The following is a 7471-nucleotide window of genomic DNA, read 5'->3' as shown; positions in this document are numbered from 1 at the left end:
GTAAACAAGACAGCACTGTTCTGAAATTTTATTTTTTTTCCATTTTTAACAATTTTTAACATAAAACAAAATTAACAGTTTACTGCCATTTTTATATGATCAACTAAGAAAATTGATGAGATGGGAAAAATATCAATAAAGCAGTGTTAAATGTCCAATTTCTTCCATTCTGAGATTCTGAACATAGTGAATGATTGAATCTGACAAACTGCAATGATATGAGTTTATTTCCATTTTTGACACTTTATTACACAATACATAATAACAAGTTTACCATCATTTTTACAAAATCAACTAACAATGTTGTAAAGATGCAGGAAATGTCAAACAAAAACTTTTACGTATCTTATTAGTTTAATAATGAGACTGTTAACATGCCTAAGAATTGAATCTGAGGAAATGTGAAAAATATGCTGAAAAGTGAAAAAACAGCATAACTTCTACAATAATGGCCCAATCATGCTGATTTTCGAACTTGACTTGCGTTTTATGAATATTCATAAGCTCTGTAAATATAAAGCCAAAAAGTAAAACTGCCCTCCACTTATCGTGTTTACAAGGAAAGTGCACGGCGCCGGCATCGGCATCGGCATCGGCATCGGCATCGGCATCGGCGACGGCATCGGCGACGACAGACGCAGGCGATGGCAATATGTACAGACACATCTGTGTCTGTACATAAAAAGTGTGTTCAACCATTCGCAGTGTGGTTCCAGTATCTACTTTAAAGTTAAAATACCTGCTCAACAAGAGGTCTATCATATACTTCAGTTGGTACAATTGCTGCAAATATATGCAATTCAGCACAGGCCAATCTGTATATTTATGACCTTGATGGAAGTGTAAATGTCAAAAGGAATGTATTTATGGAATGGATTTGAATACTCTCTTTATTAATCTTACCAGTGCAAAGGATATTACGGACATTATGTGTGAGGTGTTGGATACAAACTATATACAGTAACCACTGCTGTTTGGAAATCTTTTAAGACTGATCACTCTGTACCAAGGACAGTATAAACAGAGACTGAATACAACAAACCACTAGAACAAACCAAAGGACTTAATAAACATTTGCCTTGATCTTGCTTTACACTATCAGGTGGGAAAGGCAATATGTTTTCAAATGTTTGATATTAATTGGATGTCTGTTTGTGCCCTTAGATTGCCCTTAGATTTACCTGTATATTGTATATAGTTCATTCTTGAACAACCAATTCTAATGTATACATAGACGTAGACATTGTTTGTATTTGTACTGAGCAAAGGAAAATTTGTTTCACAATAAATCTTTGTAAATCAACCATTTCTTCAATCTTGGAATTATTATTATTTTAAAAATTTGTTTAACATTGTAGTGAGAATGCATGTAGAGTACCTGTTGCTTGATAAACATAGCATTAATAGGGACGGGACAATAAATTATAAGCATATTTTACATATAAATCAAATAACTAAGATCTACCATGACAGAAATACATAGATTAGTAACCCTTAGCAAAATTTAAAAAGTGTGCAGCACATGTGCTGCAAATTTACTGCACATGTACAGCACACTCTAGAGTGTGCAGTAGACAGCTGTGGGGAGCGTGCAGAAGTGTGCAGTAAAAATCTTGCTGCACACCTACTGCACACTTCCATGAGTACAAACAGTGTGCAGAAAGTGTGCAAGAGACTTGGTATTTCAATAGAAGCATGAGGACAGTGTGCAGTAAACTTAAAATTTGATCAGGAGTTTGCCACAAATGTACAGGAAACTTTAAAATTTTAATATAAGTTATGTGTGTTGAGTTCACAGCAAATTAAATTTCTTCGGGATTATGCTATTTTAGTGTGTAAAAAACTCATCATTTAAAAAGTGTTTAATGTACCGATACAAGATACATGTACTGCCATTGACAATTATACAAACAAAATACTTTAATACACATTTTACTTTTATAACCATCAATAAGAAAGAATCTATGTTTTAATAGAATTTTATTGTCATATGAGCTATATTTATGTCGCAGGCCAGATAGAAATCCATCCAGATTTTAAATCACCCTAGGCCAAATTAAAATCTATTCAGATTTGGGCATATGCGGTTTTAGCTTTTGCTTTGAAAACAAACTGCCAAATTAGTCCAACAAACAAATCAATTATGTTACAAAAAGCTAGTTATAAAGTATATTTTTCTAACAAACAATGGTGTTTACCTCACTCAAAGTATGAGAAAAAGTCAAGTGCAATATAAGTTTAACAACCTGTAAAGGAAAAAATTACTAATGAACCCTTTAAATTCATTCACTAAATCACTTATGCAAAGCCATACCCACCACTAAAATTTAAGATTATTTTCAGGATGTATCAAAAACAGTCATGAAATCTAGGATTATGGTAAACTAGAAAAGCACTCCGAGAGCGCAGACCTCCGCCAAGGCAGCAAAGTCTCCACCCAATGCCGTTTCACCCCTAAATTTTCATTCTATAATGATTTAGTTTTTTGATTTTTGATTATTGATTGATTATTGATCCGGATCACCACCAAAAACTAATCATCTGTTCCTTGGCTCACTTCTGACAGTTCCTGAAAATTTCATCAAAATCAGTCCATAACTTTTTGAGTTATGTTGATGACAGACAGGCAGACAGACAAACAAACAAACAGGGGTGAAAACATAACCTCCTTGGCGGAGGTAATTAAACATGACTCCTACTAGCATAATCTTGACTTTGCTATTTAATTATCACCAAAAGATAAAAACACAGTATATAATGTATTTTTACTATTTTTATGATGATATTCACTTCATATTTCTACTAATATATTGAAAGGTCAACTTTATCTAGTCAGATTTTTTAAAAACTTGTCAAATTATTGCCAATAAATTCGACCAAATGCCACCATGTATAGTTTCATATAGTATAAATTCAAGAAACAACTCGGGTTTCAGAACTAGAGGAACGGATAAGAGTATCAAGTTTGCGCCCAGAAATATAATAAATGTGCAGTTTTAAAGCTTTTGTTCGGCTGATTGACAGATTAATTACATTGTACATCCGCCAAGGAGGTTGTTTTCACCCCTGTCTGTCTGTTTGTTTGTTTGTTTTTTTGTTTGTCATCAACATAACTCAAAAAGTTAAGGACCGATTTTGATGAAATTTTCAGGGTAGGTGGGAAATGGGTTAACTTAGAAGTGATTAGTTTTGGTGGTGATCCGGACCAATAATCAATCAATAATCAATAATAATAATAAAAAATTGCTGCCTTGTACATTCTCTGTGTTACAGAGAACGTACAGAGAATGTACTGAGCGGCTTTCTTCTTTGTTATGCGTCTTTAAAAGAAAAACAAAGCACTTTTTTAAAAAATAAAAATGTTAGAAATACCTGTACAAACCTTAGTCGCCACAACTCTAGTGTTAAATATTTACAGTGCTATAGCAATAGGCGACAGCATGTTTTAATTGGGATGCGTTAATAATAATAATAACCTCATTCATTTGGGGTGAAAGTCTTTGGACAAAACAAGATGGTTTGTTTGTGCAATAACCTGAAAGATTGCGTTAAGTGTCTTCTCTAACACAATCCCACGACAGTGATACTATTATGTAACCAGGTGAGCATTTTGGTGAGAGGTATTCAGATAGGACCAAGGTCAGTAGGAAGAGGAAGAAGCTTCATGTGCCACATTGCCACGATTACCACACGTAGACTGAAATTTTGGCACTAAGAACTGATGTAGTTTGTTGTAAGTACTGTATACATGATATAAGACAACACTGATCGATTTATGTTGACGATATTTTATCAGAAAGAATGCATATTCCTCTTCAGTTCAGGAGTAATGGCTCTTGGATATATTTGATTGACATGAACGCCAAAATGAGCTTGAAAACTTCTTATGTTGCTTTTTCCAGAAGGAAAGCATTTGTTCATAGAGAAGTGAGAAGATTATTCCAGCCGTCCAAAGGTCTGAACTCGTTATTCCGTCTTAAACAAAGCAAGACGACAAAGCAGGTAACTACCGGTACATTCTCAGCTCCCAATGGGTGCCTTTTTCATCTTACAACAGCGGCTTGTGCAAATATATACTGTTTATTAAAGTTAACTGACAATAAACCGGTGGTTTTCTACAGAACTAGCCGCGACCAGGAAAGCGAACGTATATTTATTTGCTGAGCACTGTCAACCTCCGTTGACTTCAATTTTCATGATTTCAATTTCATACCATCCTTTATATTACAATCTGGAATAAAATGCTCGAACAAAGTATCTGGTTTTAAAAGAAATTGAGCTAAAATACTAGCGTTTGGATTACGAAATTATTTAAGTGGGTTAATCGGAATAAAGTAACTGGTAAAATCATTATTTTTCTGTCTATTAAAGTGATCACATTTAAATTAATCACATGTAGCAATAAAATGCTGAATTTATGTCAGACTACTCACAAAATAAGCAATATAATGTATAAATAAAGCAAGAGAAAGACCAAACACTTTCTGCATCCCTGTGCTCTGTAAACCACATGCTAATTGTCATTGTGTTTTATGTTATCCTACAGAACCGAAACAATTTCATATTACTACATTGTAACTCCGGTTCCCGCATTTACAAAATCCTGAATTATCATTATCAAAACTAGGCTTTCTGTCAAATGTTTACATTTATCTACTTTTAATTCCGCAAATATATAAAGTTTTTACGGCCGGTTTTCTGTTTTTATGGTAAAATTATCTATGTGGGCAAATATGCAGTCTCCATCAAAATACTCCTCGTGGAGGGATATATATTGGCTTAGCAAAGATAGAAAAAATTAAAGATTAGTATGCTGGCGTGTAACAGTGTGTACATGTACAGGGCATGCAATAGTAATAATGTCGTTTATTATTGTATAGAACGTGTAGGTTCAATTTACCTAGTACATAGCTATTCTTATGATATGATTTCTGTGTCTCTTAATGCATATGGAAATGGATCGGTGTAAAGATTATATTTCACTTTAAAAATTATTAGCTATAGTTTCTTGCATGTGGATTTCGTATAATTTATTTCATTTTTCATTTACTTTCAGTGTCTCGTAACAACAGTCTTACGATGAAATTGGACGCACTCCCAGCAAAGACATCAGATTCGTGTTCGCCAGCGCCCGCACCCATGTCAACGTTGTCTTGCGTTTGTTGTATAGTCAACTTGCAGGGTTGACATTTGATTTGGTTTGAAATGTAATGTTTGGTTTGGGTTGTAATATTCTGCATCAACCGTGTATCAAATGAAGTGCAGCGTGTAACGAGTGGTTTATTCATGAAACTTCTAATAAAATGGACTAAATCCAAGCGTCAACCCTGCACGTCGCTGGTATATTATTATACATATCTAAATAAGCTGTAATACATTACTCTATCCGCACACATACCCATCAGTTTTCGAATCTGAAACGACACTTTTGAAGTTATCCTAAAACAAAACAAAAAAAATCCCTTGCTTAAGTGATCTATGAAAATAAAATTAATTGCAAATTTATCATTAAGTGATGTACAGGTAGAGCACTGTGCTAGTACGACCGATTTAATGTTTTACTGTAAAATTATATGTGTGGGCAAATGTGTAATAACACGCTTTGTTATGCAATCGAAAATGCATGTTTATTCATATTAAATTGGATACAAATATAGATTTTAATGAAGCTAACTTAAGAAAAAAATTAGTCGCGGTTCCATTACGTAAAATGCCTACAAGAGTTTTATTTTGGGTTCTTTGGAAAAAATGAACGAGATGTAAATCTACAATAAACTGTAAACGCCAAATATAACACTTATGAAATTGTAAAATGTGCTCAAGTTATTGCAGAACTGCCCACACGTATTGAAACGGGTCTTTTTGAAATTGTGAATATGCGGTTATGACGCATGGTAAGAATAAACTTCCTTTGGTTCCGGGTGTTTTGATATACTAGTAGTGTGTCTGATCAGTGATAGACCTATAGTTTTATTACTGGGAGGGGGGAATTTTTTGTATTTTCAGAAAATCAAACCAGGGGTTGGGTTAGTTTTTTTTTTGGAAATTAATAAGCTTTTGTTATTGAAGAAGGAAAATTAACTTTTTACCTTCATTACAAGGCGGATATCCTCACAAAGAGAAACAGTGAATAGTAGAAATTGTTTCCTTTTGCTTCAAATAAAATGTATATGTAGGACTGGCTTTTATCGCATCTTTTACAACTTGACATGTTAAAAAATCCTTATCAAATTCGTATAAAAAAATTACAGTTGTCGAAAAGATCTGTTTTGGGGTAATGGATATTTCCTAGTAATTAAATGAACTTTTGTAGACTGTCAACTTTTGTCAATCCACTAAAAAACACGAAATTGGTCCGTTAATCGCCAATTTACTGACTTATCGTCTAAAAATCCTTTTTCTTTTGTAATTTTTTTTTTTTTTTTTTTTTTGTCTAATCAAATATGAAAAGTCAAAATATTATCAGAAAAATGACACTTTGATTGGTTCGAGTAAGTTTTACACAAACTTAGAAGTTCAGTGTTTTATTTAATGTTGATCTTGCACTTGGTACTTTCTTAATTCTGTTTTGCGGTCGGGATCAAGGGGTGATTGAAAACAAAAGGCCCGATTAGGTGCCAGTCCTGCAGTGCTGTTGGGTTATTTTTACTGAATGTTTCTTGATCACTGAGCACCAGAGATCTTTGAGTCTATTAGCATTTTCTGAGTAAATGTGATTAGTTGATTTAATTTAACCGGTTTTCGCATACCTTTTCAATTTTGTTTACACATTGTTCTTAAAAATGACTATGAGTAGGATAAGGTTGAAAACTGACCATGTCTTCATGCTGTTCTTGATTCGCACGACGCATACATTTAATTGTTAACTCAAAATTGTGCCATCAAAATCCTATTTTAAGATTTAAAGAAAAGAAAAGATGACGCAAAATATGAGGTACACATTTATTTATCTATAAGAAAAGCACTCATCAAATTTGCATAATTGAATAATGTTTGACTGCTGTTTGGTGTTTTGTGTGATCATCAGCATGGCGACATAGAAGTAGTTGTGGTGTCATGAGTGTGTACCCGCTTGCGGGGAGGAACGCTTACATGAGATCATATGCATTTTAAATTTTCAATTTGATACCACCTTTGCCTTTGGATAAAAATGCCCCTCGGTGAAATTTTGTATCAGTCACAAGACTAATACACCAATGTCAACTTTGAACAATGGCTGTAAAATACTTCACGTCAAATCTTCAACTTTCTCGTCGCAGCAAAAACCTGAGAATTTCTTGTTCTGGTCAGTATTATGTCGTCTCGTATGTAGTGTTCTTGAACACTTTTTCAAAACCAAAACGATCTTGAGCGACAATTTTCAAAATGCATAGAACCTCCGACACATTTAGTTATAGATATTTGTATTTAAGCTTGATTTACATCTCGAAATGCGAAGTCGTTATAAAAATTATTTTTTATGTAGAGCCAA

General features: G+C 33.6%; 1 long non-coding RNA gene across 1 annotated transcript; it reads left to right on the top strand.

Annotated features, from left to right (window-relative positions):
* Positions 1-3340: 3340 nt before the first annotated feature.
* LOC147759551 (uncharacterized) lies at positions 3341-6935 on the top strand. The gene is made up of 3 exons (XR_015331558.1): positions 3341-3733; positions 3903-4002; positions 5057-6935. It is a non-coding gene; the product is annotated as an uncharacterized LOC147759551 (long non-coding RNA).
* Positions 6936-7471: the final 536 nt, after the last annotated feature.

Source organism: Lingula anatina, chromosome 10 (assembly GCF_051362555.1).
Source record: "Lingula anatina isolate TDL-2025a chromosome 10, LinAna3.0, whole genome shotgun sequence".
NCBI classification, from domain to species: domain Eukaryota; kingdom Metazoa; phylum Brachiopoda; class Lingulata; order Lingulida; family Lingulidae; genus Lingula; species Lingula anatina.
The sequence above is the reverse complement of the archived record's forward strand: the minus strand, read 5'-3'. Positions and strand labels throughout refer to the sequence as shown.